General features: G+C 42.0%; 1 pseudogene; it reads left to right on the top strand.

Annotated features, from left to right (window-relative positions):
• The first annotated feature begins 3,759 nt into the window (after nucleotides 1-3,759).
• Nucleotides 3,760-13,664, top strand: LOC101342149 (DEP domain-containing protein 7-like; annotated as a pseudogene).
• Nucleotides 13,665-14,657: the final 993 nt, after the last annotated feature.

The following is a 14,657-nucleotide window of genomic DNA, read 5'->3' as shown; positions in this document are numbered from 1 at the left end:
AGAAACTAGGAGAGAGGCCCATAGCAGTAACCAGGGCCTTAATTCGGATGGTTAGCATCTTTAACTGTGAGACAATAAACTCCTGTTCTTTAAAGTCACCCACTCGTGGTATTTCTGTTTTAGCAGTACTAGCAAACTAAGACACTAGGGCTTCTTTTATCCCCTTAAATATGTCCATTATATAATATACTACAGGCAGTCCCTGGGTTACAAATGTTTGACTTATGGACAACTCGTACTTAGGAATAGACTGTCATAAGCTTATTATGTTAAAAATTTGAGTTAAATACATAAAATCGTTCCAAATAATGAATGCAATCACTACTTTTAGACAATCATGAAAACACTGTGTGGTTTGGAAGTGCTTCTTAAATGTTGTATATGCATAGAAAGGTAAAATGTATACTATATACTAAGACAAACATTTGACTAACTGATGCTAAATAAGAAAGTATGTACTTGTTCCAATTTACCTACTGCAGTGCAATGGATTACTTTTATATGGCTTTTCTAACCATGGTCTTGTAACTCTCACCAAATGACTGTGTAGGACTATGCAAATGAGGTGCTTGTGGCCCACCAAGGGGATTGGATAGCTTGCTAATATGCAAATAAGATGCAAGGCACTCTTGCAGGGGTGGTATCATGCAAATAAGGTGTATGGAACCCTAATGAAGGAATTAGTCAGTTTTGCCATCCTGATAGGCATAAAATGAGCCATCCCAGAGGTGGACGAGGGGACCTCATCACCACCAAGAAGAGCTAAAGCATGAAGAACACCAAAGACACAAGGAAAGTATCAGCCCAAGAGACAGAAAGGGCCACATAAACTAGAGACTTCATCAGCTTGAGGCCAGAAGAACTAGATGGTGCTCAGCTACCACCAATGACCGCCCTGACAGGGAACATAACAGAGAGTCCCTGATGGAGCAGGAGAAAGGTGGAGTGTAGAACTCAAATTCTAGTAAGACCACCAGATTTAATGGTCTGACTGAGACTGGAGGAATCCCGAAAGGCATGGCCCCCAGACTCTCTGTCAGCCCAGAACTAAAACAATTTCTGAGGCCAACTCTTCAGACAAAGATTGGACTGGACTGTGGGACATAAAATAATATTTATGAAGAGTGTGCTTCTTAGCTCAATAGATACATGAGGCTAAATGGGCAGCTTCTGTCCAGAGGTGAGATGAGAAGGCAGAGAGGGTTAGCTGGTTGAATGGACATGGGAAATCAGGGCTGGAAAACAGGAGTGTGCTGTCACAGTATAGGGAGAGCAATTAGGGTCACATAACAATGCATGTATAAATTTTTGTGTAAGAGACTAACTTGTAATGTAAACTTTCACTTAAACTACAACAATAAACAAAAAAAAAAAAAGAAGAGCTAAGAGTAGAGTGTATCCTTTGGACTCAGGGTCCTTGCATTGACAAACTCCTAGACCCAGGAGACAGAAAGCGAGAGCTGTAACCCTGGAGACAGTGAGAGATGGTGAGAAGCAGCAGCAGGGGCAACAGAACCAGGAGACCAGCAGGAAATGGTGTGTCAGGCTCCCCAGTCCATGGAGCGAGAAAGCTGGGCACCTTCGGACATAAGGCTTCCTGTGGTAGAGTAGAGTTCCTTTGGGCACTTGGAGGAGGTAGGCTTGTTGACTCATGGAGCAAGAGAGCCAACTGCCTTCGGGCCGAGGCCTATGGTCAGAGTCAGGTACCTTCGGGCACTTATATTGGAGAGCTAAAGAGCTCTGTAACACTTGCCTGAGCAGGGCAGAGGCCAGGTTGGCCCAAGAGGCCCCAGAGGCCCAAGGGATCAAGGCGGTGAGGAACTGAGGGGCTGAGAGAGAGAGAGAGAGAGAGGCCTGCTTGTGGGCACGACTGAGTAGAAGCTGTCCTGATTGAAGAACTGTGTCCTCAGTCATTTCTGACCCTGCATTGTAACCTGTTACTTTCTTAATAAACCCCACAACTGTGAGTATGGTCTGTGAGATCTGTGTGACCACTGCAATGAGCTGTCAAAACCACCTGAGAAGTAGACAGTGCCATGCAAGGGATGGTTGGTGTCAGAACTGTTAAAAACTTTGGAGAGAGGAGGTATGTCTGACCTCTGCCTCATAGGAATCAGCCTTGGGCTGTTGATCTTGGTTCTCCTTCTCCCTTGTGAAGTTAGAGGAGGTCAGATGACCCCACCACGCCATTCTTTCACCTACAAATTCGACTTAAAGACAGACTTAGCAATGAATCTCATTCATAACTTGGGAACTGACTGCATTTTCAAAATTTCTATAATGGAGGACAGTCTTGCAGCACTCTATTAAAAATTAAGATTAATATAAAAAGAACCCTGTGAAAGGTAATTTATGAGTTCAGTCCACACCGAAGTTATATATTATGTATCAGATCCTTTCCAGAAAACAGGTTTTAATTCCTTTCTCTTTTCAGTTTCCTCTTCCACATCCCCCCACCACTCCATATCATGTGACACAAAAAACGGGAGTGAATATGAGAGGGATAAATTTCCTAAACACAAATAGTCTACCGCTGCAATTTTTGGTAGGATGAGTCTTGGTTAGGATATGGACCTCAAATATGATGTAGCAAAATTCTGAGGTGGAAATAAAAAAAAAATTACACTTTCAGTGTTTCAATAGTTTAAGTTTCAATGTTTTTAATAGTTCAATATTGCCATCTTAATAACAAAATTAAAGAAAAAACTCCTAAAGATTTTTATTTGCCATTGATTTTTATTTCTAGAGAAACCAGAAGTGTTTTTTTGTTGTTGTTGCTGTTTTGTTTTCGGTGGGTTTAGGACTGCACCAGACAGACTAGTGAATCATAGTTTCTGTTCTATTTTTTAATCTCTTGATTGGCTTAGACAAATTTGACCTTCCAAACCAAACACCAAACCCACTGCTGTTGAGTTGACTCTGACTCAAAGCGTCCCTATAGGACAGAGTAGAACTGCCCAAAAGAGTTTCTAAGTCTGTAATCTCTCTCCCACTGAGCAGCTGGTGGGTTGCAACTGCCGACCTTTTGGTTAGCAACCCAGTGCTTAACCACTGCACCAACGCTCCTTAGTTTGACCTTCAACAAATTTCTATCAAGTGAAGTTTTCCCACGTGTAAAAAACACAATGCTGACCTGACAAACATATTTGAGAAATAATCAGTAAAAGTGATTCTAAGAACTCTGTAAGTGGGGAAAAAAAAAAAAAAAAAAACCACAAAAATTAAAACCTGGGTGCATGCTGCTGATAGTTTTATAGCACAAAAAATAGAAGAAAAAAAAAAAAAAAAAAAGACCAGAGACTGTGCAGCTGTGCACTGGATTAACCAGAAATGGATGAAAAGAAATGTCTTTTCACATCATAAACTGTGACGCTTGCCAGATCTAAGAAGATTTTTTTTTTTAATCTATAGGCTCCTAAATTTTAAACTTTAAAAAAGAATGAAGTTGATATTTTGTAAAGCTCTGTATTTTCATAAAGATAATCAAAGCATCTATTATGTGTCCAAAACTGTACACCAAAAAAAAAAACCCAAACCCCTTGCCATCCAGTTGATTTCTACTCATAGCGATCCTAAGGACGGCGCAGGACTGCCTCATAGGGTTTCCAAGGAGGGGCTGGTGGATTTGAACTGCCAACCTTTTTGTTTAGCTGCCCAGCTCTTATGTGAGAGGTTAAAATATGCTTCCTGCTCTGGACAATTTTCTAATTTTGTTAGGGACTCAAGATTTGCATGCTGACCTTATTAGAGAATAATAAGATGACGGGGTTAAACAGTAGTATACTTAGTGCCATCGACAGTCAAAGAAGAAATGTATCAGGGTAAACTGGGAAAAAGTCATCCAGTGTGGAAGGTGGGATTTGGGTTAGGCTTCCAGGGTGCATAGACTGTGCCTAAATAGTGAAGAAGAAAGACAGCATTCCAGATGAGGCGGAGAAATATAGCACAAGCTGATGAAAAATTATTGAAATGTTATATAAATATCGAAATGATCACTGACGTCATCTGACTTTTTCAAAAGACCAAACATTAGTGTTTGTCAAGATTCGTTTTCAGAAATAGAATGAGTGTCCCCCACTCCACACCAAGTAGCGAGAATGGACTTGTAAATTCATTAAGCTATGCAGCATGGGACAGATTAAAGTTAATGGGTCTCCCAGTGCCTGAAACTGGTCCTGAGTTCTCTCTGAGCAATAGTCAACTGAGAAATAACAAAGGACAATCCTCAAACAGATGTGAGCCTGGGGGTTACTGCCACCATGAGGAGACAGCACATAAAAAAGGACCTACTAGTTGGCAACCTTTCCTAAGTCTTGTTCTTGTTGTTGTCAGGTGCTATCAAGTCCATTTTTGACTCATAGGGACTCCATGTGACAGAGTAGAGCTTCCCCACAGGATGATATCTTTATGTGAGCAAATCGCCAGGTCTTTCTCCTGCGGAGCCTCTGCAGCCGAGCACTTAACCATTGTGTAACCAGGGCTCCTTTTCTAAGTCTTAGAAGCCGCAATTCTCCTCCAACCCCACATCTTACCCACTAAATCCCCTGATCCCTAGGGCCATAGCTTCTTGGTATGTATTCTCTGAAATAACCACATGTAGGAACTTCTTCCCATAACCTAAGTAATGAACTCCCACTTAAACTTAGTTCTGATTATAACCAGATCATACAAGCATACTCCTAAGAAAAGACATTCATTATATACGCCAAAGTTTAAAATAACTGCAAAATTCTCAAACTTGAAAAAAATAGGCAAGTATCTGGCAATTGGACTATTTCCTCTTTAGACCCCTTATCTTTTCAGAGGTAACTCCAACTTCTGGGCCTAGTACCCAGCACTGGACCTCTAGCTTGGATTCTCTGACTTCAACTTCCTTGGCAACGCAGCCTCCACCTCACCCATCTTCTTTCCCTGTCTTCACACTAACACTTCCCTTTCCATAGCAAACATACTCCTTCCTACCTGATCCAGAGTTAATTTGGAGGCCTTACTGATTTCCCTGGCAGCCAGCCCCCATGGTGTTTTGCTGCCCTCCTAATTCGTGACCTATCGTCATTGCCCTCCTGGGCCACATTAGGATTTACTTGTTCTTTACAGGGAGGAACAGGGGTCCCTGGTTGGCACATATGGTTGAGCACTCAACTACTAACCTACTAACCTAAACCTACCCAGAAGTGCCTAGGAAGAAAGGCCTGGCAGCCTGCCTCTGAAAGGTCATAGCCTTGAAAATCCTATGGAAAGCAGTTCTGCTCTGTAGCACAGAACTGCAACACTTAAGTCATGTGTAGGAATTGACTCCATGTGGATGCATATATTACCATGACATCATTAAAGCCCTTATATTCCTGACCCAGTTACTAAGTGCTGAACATGGATTAGTTCGGGTAATCCTCACAAAGAACACTGTGAAGTGGGTAATATTATTATCTCCACATCACAGGCGAAGAAACCAAGGCACAGAGCGGTTAAATAGCTTGCCCATCCCAGACTTAATCTACAGAAGGATGTGGTTTGAACCCAGGTGGTCTGAACCCGCAGTGCACTTACCCCTATGCCTGAGTGGTCATGAGCTGCCCATCAGACGAGGGCTTCAAAGGTGCTGGGTGAGACGCTGGGCGCAGACTCCCAAGGCCAGATACAGTGAAATACTTTCTACCTGGCTACCTGCCGCATCCTAACGCGCCATAAAGCTTTAAGGTCCAGGGTCACACCACCCCCTGAACCCAGAAGACCCCAGCCCCCACGCGCCTGGGAACACTGGTGACTCCCACGTGAGGCCCCAGAAAGCCTCCTAGGCCGCCGATGGGCGGGGCGCGGGGGGGCGGGGCCTGGCGGTGGTCTGAGGAGGTGGTGACCGCGCAGCCACAGGCACGGCCGCCGTGCAGAAGACGGCCGCGCTGAACCTCTCACCTCTCCACGGTAGGTGGCGAGGACGGGCTCGGGGCCGCGGCTGTGGTCCTCGCGGGGCGGCGGCGCGGGGAGCCGGCCCCGGGGGCCTCGGCGAGCCTGCACAGAGCAGCCAGCGCCGGTGAGATGCAGGCGCGGCGGGCTCTTCTCTCGCGCGAATCTGCCCTCAGCAGCCCAGCTTTAGCTGAGTTACCCAACCATTAACTTCACTGAGCGTTTGTCTGTGCGCCCGCTCGGTGGCGGGCGCAGGCATCCTGCTTATACGCATCATTAGTGGTGACAAATACCGAATTTGTATAGCCGTTTGCTCCCTGTCTCAGCCACATCCTTGACTCTACGATACTGCCGCGTGCCAGTTGCCTCTCTTGCCCAGCTAGTTCTCCAGACTTCTAGGACTCAGGACTCACACTACTCTACCCAAACTATTAGTGGGAGAGAGAAAGGTTTCTGTTATATGAATTCTACTGGCAGGCAGGAACTTGGAATAAAACCCAGTACTCTGGAGTTGATTCCAGCTGCTAGCGACCGTATAGGACAGAGTAGAACAGCCCCATAGGGATTCCAGAGCTGTAATCTTTACGGAAGCTGACTGCCACATGTTTCTCCCATGGAGCAGCTGGTGGATTCCAATCTCTGATCTTACAGTTAGCAGCCGAGCGCTTAACCACTCCACCATCAAGGATCCTGGTGGAATGAAAGGTGTCTATTAGTTACACTTTCAGATGTGGATAAGCAGTATTTCAGTGAATAGAAGTTTTTGACTTTTAGGAGAGAGGTTGGTAGATTCAGGCACCAGCTTAATCATATGTGGCAGTTTTACTAGTGAAGGGAGTAGGATGATCATATCTAAAATTCTGATTCTAGTCTATCTATAACTCAGTACATAGATGGCTGTTAAGATCATCACATAACCCTTTTTTATTGTTTTAGATGAGTTGCAACTTTTCCCCCTTTCCTGGAAAAGTTTTGGAATGATCTAGGAATTGATTCCCCTTCTGACAGAAGCCTTTCGTTTGTGAAATACCAACCAGTGAAACTGTGACTCCTTCCTCAAGGTGAAAAGTGGTCAGTGAACTGATTAGGGCAAATGGGTGCCTCTCAACGACACCAGTGTTGCGTTTGAGTTACTAATTAATGTTCCTTTTAATCTTCAGAATGATAATGATAATTTTTTTTTGTTGTGCTTTAGGTGAAGGTTTACAGAGCAAAGTAGTTTCTCATTAAACAATTAATATATGTATTGTTTTGTGACATTGGTTGCCAACCCCATGACATGTCGATACTCTCACCTTCTCGACTTTGGGTTCCCCATTACCAGCTTTCCTGTCCCCTCCTGCATTCTTGTGCTTGCCCCTGGGCTTGTGTGCCCATGTAGTCTAATTTTGTTTTATGGTCCTGTCAAATCCACCAGGCGTTTCTTGGAAACTCTATGGGGCAGTTCTCCTCTGTCCTATAGGATCGCTACGAGTCAGAATCGACTCGATGGCTACAGGTTTAGTTGTTTTTTTGTTTTGAATCTTTGGCTTAAGGGTGAACCTCAGAAGTGACTTAAATACAGAGTTAAAAGGGTGTCCGGGGGCCATACTCTCAGGGTGTCTTAGTTATCTAGTACCGCTATAACAAAAATACCACAAGTGGATGGCTTCAACAAACAGAAGTTTATTCTCTCACAGTCTAGGAGGCTAGAAGTCCAAATTCAGGGCATCAGCTCCAGGGGAAGGCTTTCTCTCTCTCTCAGCTCTGGAGGAAGGTCCTTGTCATCAATCTTCCCCTGGACTAGGAGCTTCTCAGGGCACTGACCCTGGGTCCAAAGGATGTGCTTTTCTCCTGGCTCTTATTTTCTTGGTGGTATGAGTTCCCCTTGTCTCTCTGCTCGCTTCTCTCTTTTATATCTCAAAAGAGATTGGCTTTAGACAAAATGTAATCTTGTAGATTGATTCCTGCCTCATTAACATCACTGCCACTAATCCCATCTCATTAACATCATAGAAGCAGGATTTACAACACATAGGAAAATCATATCAGATGAAAAAATGGTAGACAATCACACAATACTGGAAATCATGGCATAGTCAAGTTGACAGATACTTTGGGGGAACACAATTCAGTCCATGACATGAGGTTTCTCCAGTCTCTGTCAGGCCAGTAAGTCTGGTCTTTTTTGTGAGTTAGAATTTTGTTCTATGTTTTTCTCCAGCTCTGTCCGGGACCCTCTTGTGATCCCTGTCAGAGCAGTCAGTTGTGGTAGCTGGGCACCATCTAGTTGTGCTGCACTCAGTCTGGTGGATACTGTGGTAGTTGTGGTCCATTAGTCCTCTGGACTAATCTTTCCCTTGTGTCTTTAGTTTTCTTCATTCACCATTGCTCCAGAAGGGGTTGTACCAGTGGAGTGTCTTAGATGGCTGCTCACAAGCTTTTAAGACCCGAAACACTACTCACCAAAGTAGGATGGAGAACATTTTCTTTATAAACTATGTTATGCCAGCTGAGCTAGATGTCCCCCAAGACTGTGGTCCCCAGCCCTCAGCCCATAATTCGTTCCCTCAGGGAGTTTGGATATGTCTTTGAAGCTTCTGTGACCTTGCCTTGGTCAAGTTGCTCTGACTTCCCCAGTGTTGTGTCCTGTCTTACTCTTCACCAAAGTTACTACTTAATCTATTGTCTAGTTAGTGTTTTTTCTTCCTCACCCCTATAATGATAAATTTTGAAAGAGAACCATTTTCATTCGTGTTTTTTGAAGAAAGATCTTAATGTTGACCTTACTCTGTTCCCAGGATGGGTAGGCTCAGGATTTTGCCTTGTTTACCCTTTGGAGTAAAGGGAAATACTTTAGCTTTTAATAATTCGAAACGTTTTCAAATGATGTTCAGGAACAGTCTTGAGAAGTCTTTAAGGTCATTTTCTGAGTAAAGGAAATTGCCAGATATTACCTGTTTAAATACATAGTACCTGTCTTCTCTAACAGCTGAAATACCAATTCTGATTTTTGGGCATTTGTTTCCTTGTTGTTGTTGTAGCTGACTCAGCTCTGACTCATGATGACCTCATGTATAACAGAGGAAACATTGCCCAATCCTGCACAGACTTCATAATTGTTAGTATGTTTGAGCCCAATTGTTGCGGTTACTGTATAGTGCCTTCCAACGTAGGGTGCTCATTTTCCAACACTACATTTGAAAATATTCTGTTGTGACCCATAGGGTTTTCATTGGATCATTTTCAGAAGTAGACCACCAGGCCTTTTTAGCTAGTCTGCTTAATCTGGAAGCTCTGCTGAAATCTGTCCACCATGGTGACCCTGATGGTATTTGTAATACTGGTAGCATAGCTTCCACTATCACAACAGCAGGCAAGCGACCATAGTATGATGGAATGACAGATGAATGGTGGTCTTGTCTCATAGTGGACTTTATTCCATTGAATACTGTTCAGAGCTTGACATCGTCATCACCCAAGTGGTAGGTGTAGGTAAAAGGGAAGCCCCTTGAGGGTTGAGATTGTGTTTCTGAATTCAGAAGAAGGAAGAAATATGCCACTTCTCCTTTTTAATAAACTTGAACAAAAATTAGAATAGTCTTAGATTTAGAAAGATATCATGAAGTTAGTGCATAAAGTTCCCATATACCCCACACTTAGTTTCCCTTACTGGTATTTTACATTACTGTGTTACATTTGTTAGAATGAATGGACTAATATTGACACATTATTATTTACTGAAGTCTATACTTTTTTCAGATTTCCTTAGTTTTTACCTACTGTCCTTTTTTCTGTTCCAGGATCCCATCTAGGATACTCATTATATTGAGTTGTCATATCTTTTTAGGCTCCTCTAGACTGCTTTCTTTTTATTTTATTCATACCTCTGTTAGTTGTTGGGCACTTTTCTAATCACTTTACATATATTATTTCATATAATCCTAGCTACCACAGGGTCTTACTTGATCTGCCCCCATGCACACCCCAAACCCTATCTCCACTCTATCTCTGATCTCACTTCCTCCTGTTTTTTCCCATGCCCAGTGACTCAGGCCATCCTAGCCTCCCTCCTGTTCTCCTGGTAGAGCATACTCCCACCTCAGGGCCTTTGCTCCTTCTGTCTCTCTGCTCTTTCCCCATCTTCCTCATTTATACAGATTTCTGCTCAGATATCATTTTATCAGAGAGGGCCTTCCTAACATTCCATCTAAAATATTCTCTTCCTTATTGTGCTTTTTTCATCTCAGCACTGATCAAGCACGTATTTATTGCCTATATTCTCCTACAAAGTATAAGTCCATGAGAACAAGGACTTTATTGTCTTCACTGTTGTATACCTAGCATATCAAACAGTATTTGACATATAGTAGCACTCAATTTTTTGATGAATTACCATTAATAATTTAATATTTTGATAATACACTCTCCTTATAATTGGTCCTTATTAGTAAATTTGTAAAATGTCACTTTTTCTTAAGGATTGCTTAGCTGTTACTATAAGTGAACAAGATGTTGAATCTCAGGTATTTTTTCCCTTCTAGGTTTCAGTGTGGCCTAGAAGCCATTTGGGGCCACGTGCGTAAGGAACAGCATTATAAACACCCTTCACACACAAGTGGAAGTGAAAAGGTGAAGGCACCATTTAAAACGACACGGTGACATCTGTGTCAATTCTGAAGCTGTGCAAGTCATTTCAGAGTAAGTATTTTGGTGATGCAGATATTCCTCCGGCCAAAGTGGTAAGAATTTGTCAAGCCCTTAGATTACAAAGTATTTAAAGCAGTTCCCATCAAAGTTACAGGAAAAAACAAAACAAACAAACAAGCAACAATAACAACACAACAAAAACTCTACATTTGAAGATAGTAGTAGCCACCTTCGTAGATTCACAATGGTTCCTAACTTTGACAGTCAGTCAGGAAAGAGAACAAACTATATTCGCCTTCCAAGTTACTATATAACGTTAGGTTATTGGGGACATTGGTAGGATTTTGTCTGCTTTTTTATGAGAGGCTCACTGGGTTTATGTTACTTTCTAAACAATAAATAAGGCTGAAATCTGAGTCTGTGGATAAATTAGATAAAATACATTGTCCTTGGTCACCATGAGTTAGAGTTGACCCAGTGGCAACTGGTTTTGTTAACTTTACTGTTTGTCTCCTAGAATTCTTGTTTGTTCATGTTTTAAATTTATCAGAAACATTCAGCAAACTTCGACTGTGTGCTTCAAGTTACAGTTACTGTGTATAAAAAGTTTTAGAGTTTATATAAAAAAATGTATGAGAACAGAGAGTAAGTGAGGCAGGCACAGGAACTCGAGATAGTAGGGTATCACTGGAGTCCCGAAAGTGGCTGATAACGAGGCTTGAAAGACTTCATATGGGAAAGGTGAGAGCCAAAACGCAAAGGGCTTATATGACATATTAAGAACTTGGGACTTGATCCAACAGACGTTGAGAGTCCACAAAAATATTTTAAGTACGATGAAATTGTATTTTAGGAAGATCATCTGGGCGACTGTATGGACAGTTTTTTGGGGAGAACAAGTTAGGAGGTTTTTGCAGTATTGTGGCCTGCAGAAGATAAGGGCTGAACTAAGCAGCAGTGAGAGAGAAGAGGGGATCATTTAGAGGGAGCCTGGGGAGACAGAATAGGAAAACCCAGTAACTGAAATGGATGTGGGTGATGAGTGCACAGTGAACTTAGTTATTCATCATGAAATAAAGCAGCTTTTCCCCTTTATTCCCCTCAGCTAAACTGTGGAGAGATGACAGTATAATTAAAGCTCTTACAATTCAGATGTGACCTAAAGTCAGAGTTCTACTCTGTTGGTTTTCAAATATTTTTATCTTTACATGTAAAACCTAATAAAATTTACCTCTATACATAGGAAGGAAATAAGAGGAGGAGGTAGGGCTTGACCTTTGCTTTTCAGTAGCGGTCCACATGCTTTATTTGAAACCCTGGGAACCAGATGTGTTCATGAATTTGGAACTGTGGAGATTTTAGAAAGATAATTTTGTATGTATCTCATGTATTACATAACACTCCTAGAAGAATCTGGGACAGTTTTTGGTAATCAAATACATTAATATTTCTGTAGTAAACAAATGTATGAATTCATACAAACTCATATGGTAAAGTAGAGGGTCAGCAGAAAAGAAGACCTTCAACAAGATGGATTGACACAGTGGCTGCAACAGTGGGCTCAAGCATAACAGTGATCCTGAGGATGGTGCCGGACCAGGCAGTGTCTCCTTTTGCTGTGCACAGGGTTGCTGTGAGTTGGAACTGACTCGACAGCACCTGACAGCACAATGATATGTAAATAAAGGCTAGGATAGTCTCTGGATGGTTTCTGTCATCATATGAGTTCTGAATAAACTTTTGATTTTCAAAGCTTTGGGGATTTCAGAATTGTGGGTGAAGGGTTATAGATCTGTATTTGGGAAATAATGAGCATTATCCACCGAAAAATGCTCCAGAAATAGAGATAACTGATACAAACAGTAAGCATAATGAACTTCGAGTATGTTTGATTACATTTTAAAATTGGTGACTAAAATTTCAGTCATTAAATTACTTAAATCTAAATATATATTCAAGGGAGAATTTCTATATACTGTATATATATAGTCTTCAGAAAGAAGCTAGAGATTTTGTATTTTCTTCCAGTCTTAGAATTTGCACTTGTCGTGTTTTTGCTCTCTAGAGACTCTAGCTCTCATATACTAAAATATTTCTGTGGTTTACTGTAAAAACATTCTGGGGGCAATGTCTGACCTACTCCAACCCTACAAGGGGAACGGAGAATCAAGATCAACAGCGCAAGGCTGACTTCGTGAGGCAGAGGCCAGACCTGCCTCCTCTCTCCATCATCTTTACCAATTCTGACACCAACCATCTCTCCCACAGCGCTCTGTACTGGGTTCAATAATTCACTGCAGTGGCCACACAGAACTCATAGACCAAAGTAACAATTATGGGGTTTATTAGGGAAGTAACAGGTTACATTTCAGGCTCAGGAACACTGAAGGATACAGTTCTTCCATCAGGACAGCCTCTTCCCAGCCATGCTCACAGGCACGCCTCTTCCCAGCCCTAGGCTTCTACCCAAAGGCACTCAGTTTTCTCTCTCCCTGGGCCAGGAAGCCCACCGCAAAGACACTGTCTCTTGCTGCCGGGTCTGTGCTGCCAGGTCCATGCTGCCACATCTCTCCTGCCACCCCTTCTCACTGTCTTCAGGGTTACAGTGTGCTCTGTCTCTAGGTCCCTTGCTTCTAGGAGCTTCTCAGTGCAGGGGTCCAGGTCCAAAGGACACACTCTCCGCTCCTGGCTGTTCTTCCTTTGTGGTGGTAGGATTCTCCTCTACGCTCTGGAATTGGCTCTCTCTTAAGGCAAAACTGACCATTCCCCTTGGTGGTCCACAGTTATCCTATCACACAGTCCCACTCAGTCACCCGAGTGGGAGTTACAAAACCATAGCTAGAAAGGGCACACAAAGGTAATCAATTGCACATTTACTAATAAAATATTTATGAAATAAATTCATTTCGGGAATGCAGATGCATTATTTAAGTCATCTGATATCAAATTAGCAAGTTGAGAGGATCTGGGGGAAAATTTGAGTTTACCACTAACTCCCCTGCTGTAAATTTCTCTGCAGTGTTATCTCCACAAGATAAGCTAAAGATAATAGGTAGAAAATAGAAGATTAACTTCAAGTAAAATTATTTAAAAATTTTCAGTCTTAACTTTTGTTAGAATTTAAATACTCAAAGTGCAGCAGTTCTCTTCTCACTCTTCAAAATGACAGATACTCCGCTTTTTTCCTCTGCCAACGAGCCAGACTGTCTCCTGTGGTTTGTTGAAAACATCGGGGCTTTCAAAGAACCCCTTCTGTTTTTCTCAAGTACAGGTATTCTTAGGATATACCAGTACTTTACTTATAGTGTACCTCAAAACATATTGAATTAATGAGAAGCATAGGCTGGAAATTTATCTACAAAGCCAAGAGTAAGATTTAATATCCTAAGATGATAATATGGCAAAGACTAAGAGTATTATTTGCCAGTTTAAGAATAGTCTGCCTTTATGGTGTTGGTCATTCCTAGTCTTTTCCATCCTCCTACTCTTTGTAAATACTTCTGAATAAGTGTACTATTCAGCTTCAGTTGTAACTTGGAATTTTGTTTATTTTAATATATAGTAACATTTGATCAGAATTAAAATCTTTTTTTTATTTTTCATTTGGCTAAAGTGATTGGGAGAAACAGCATTAGAAGCTACTCAGCTCTGTTTAAAGCTTTTGGATGCCCAAAATAGAGAAGAATTTAGAAGACTAGTAGACTTCATGACTATCACAGAAGAACATTCTGAATTTAAATTACAGAAAAATGTAAATCTTTTGTCTAATTGTAATTGTATTCAGTATTCTTCATACGTGTAGGACACAGAAGCCAGATATTCCATCTTTAGCATCCCATATCCACCTCCCATCTGCTAGTTTGTCGTACTGTGGTTGCTTGCATGTTGCTGTGATGCTGGAATCTATGCCACTGGTGTTTCAAATACGAGCAGGGTCACCCATGGTGGATAGGTTTCAGCTTCCAGATGCAGACAGACTAGGAAGAAAGGCCTGGTGTTCTACTTCTAAAAATTAGCCAGTGAAACCTTTATGGATCACAACAGGACATCGTCTGACTCACTTGTTTTGGACATGCCATCAGGAAGAATCAGTCGCTGAAGGTGAACATCATGTTTAGGGCCAGCCA

The sequence above is a fragment of the Trichechus manatus genome, unplaced genomic scaffold (assembly GCF_000243295.1).
Source record: "Trichechus manatus latirostris isolate Lorelei unplaced genomic scaffold, TriManLat1.0 scaffold00013, whole genome shotgun sequence".
Lineage (NCBI taxonomy): Eukaryota > Metazoa > Chordata > Mammalia > Sirenia > Trichechidae > Trichechus > Trichechus manatus.
This window is presented reverse-complemented; position numbering and strand designations above follow the sequence as displayed.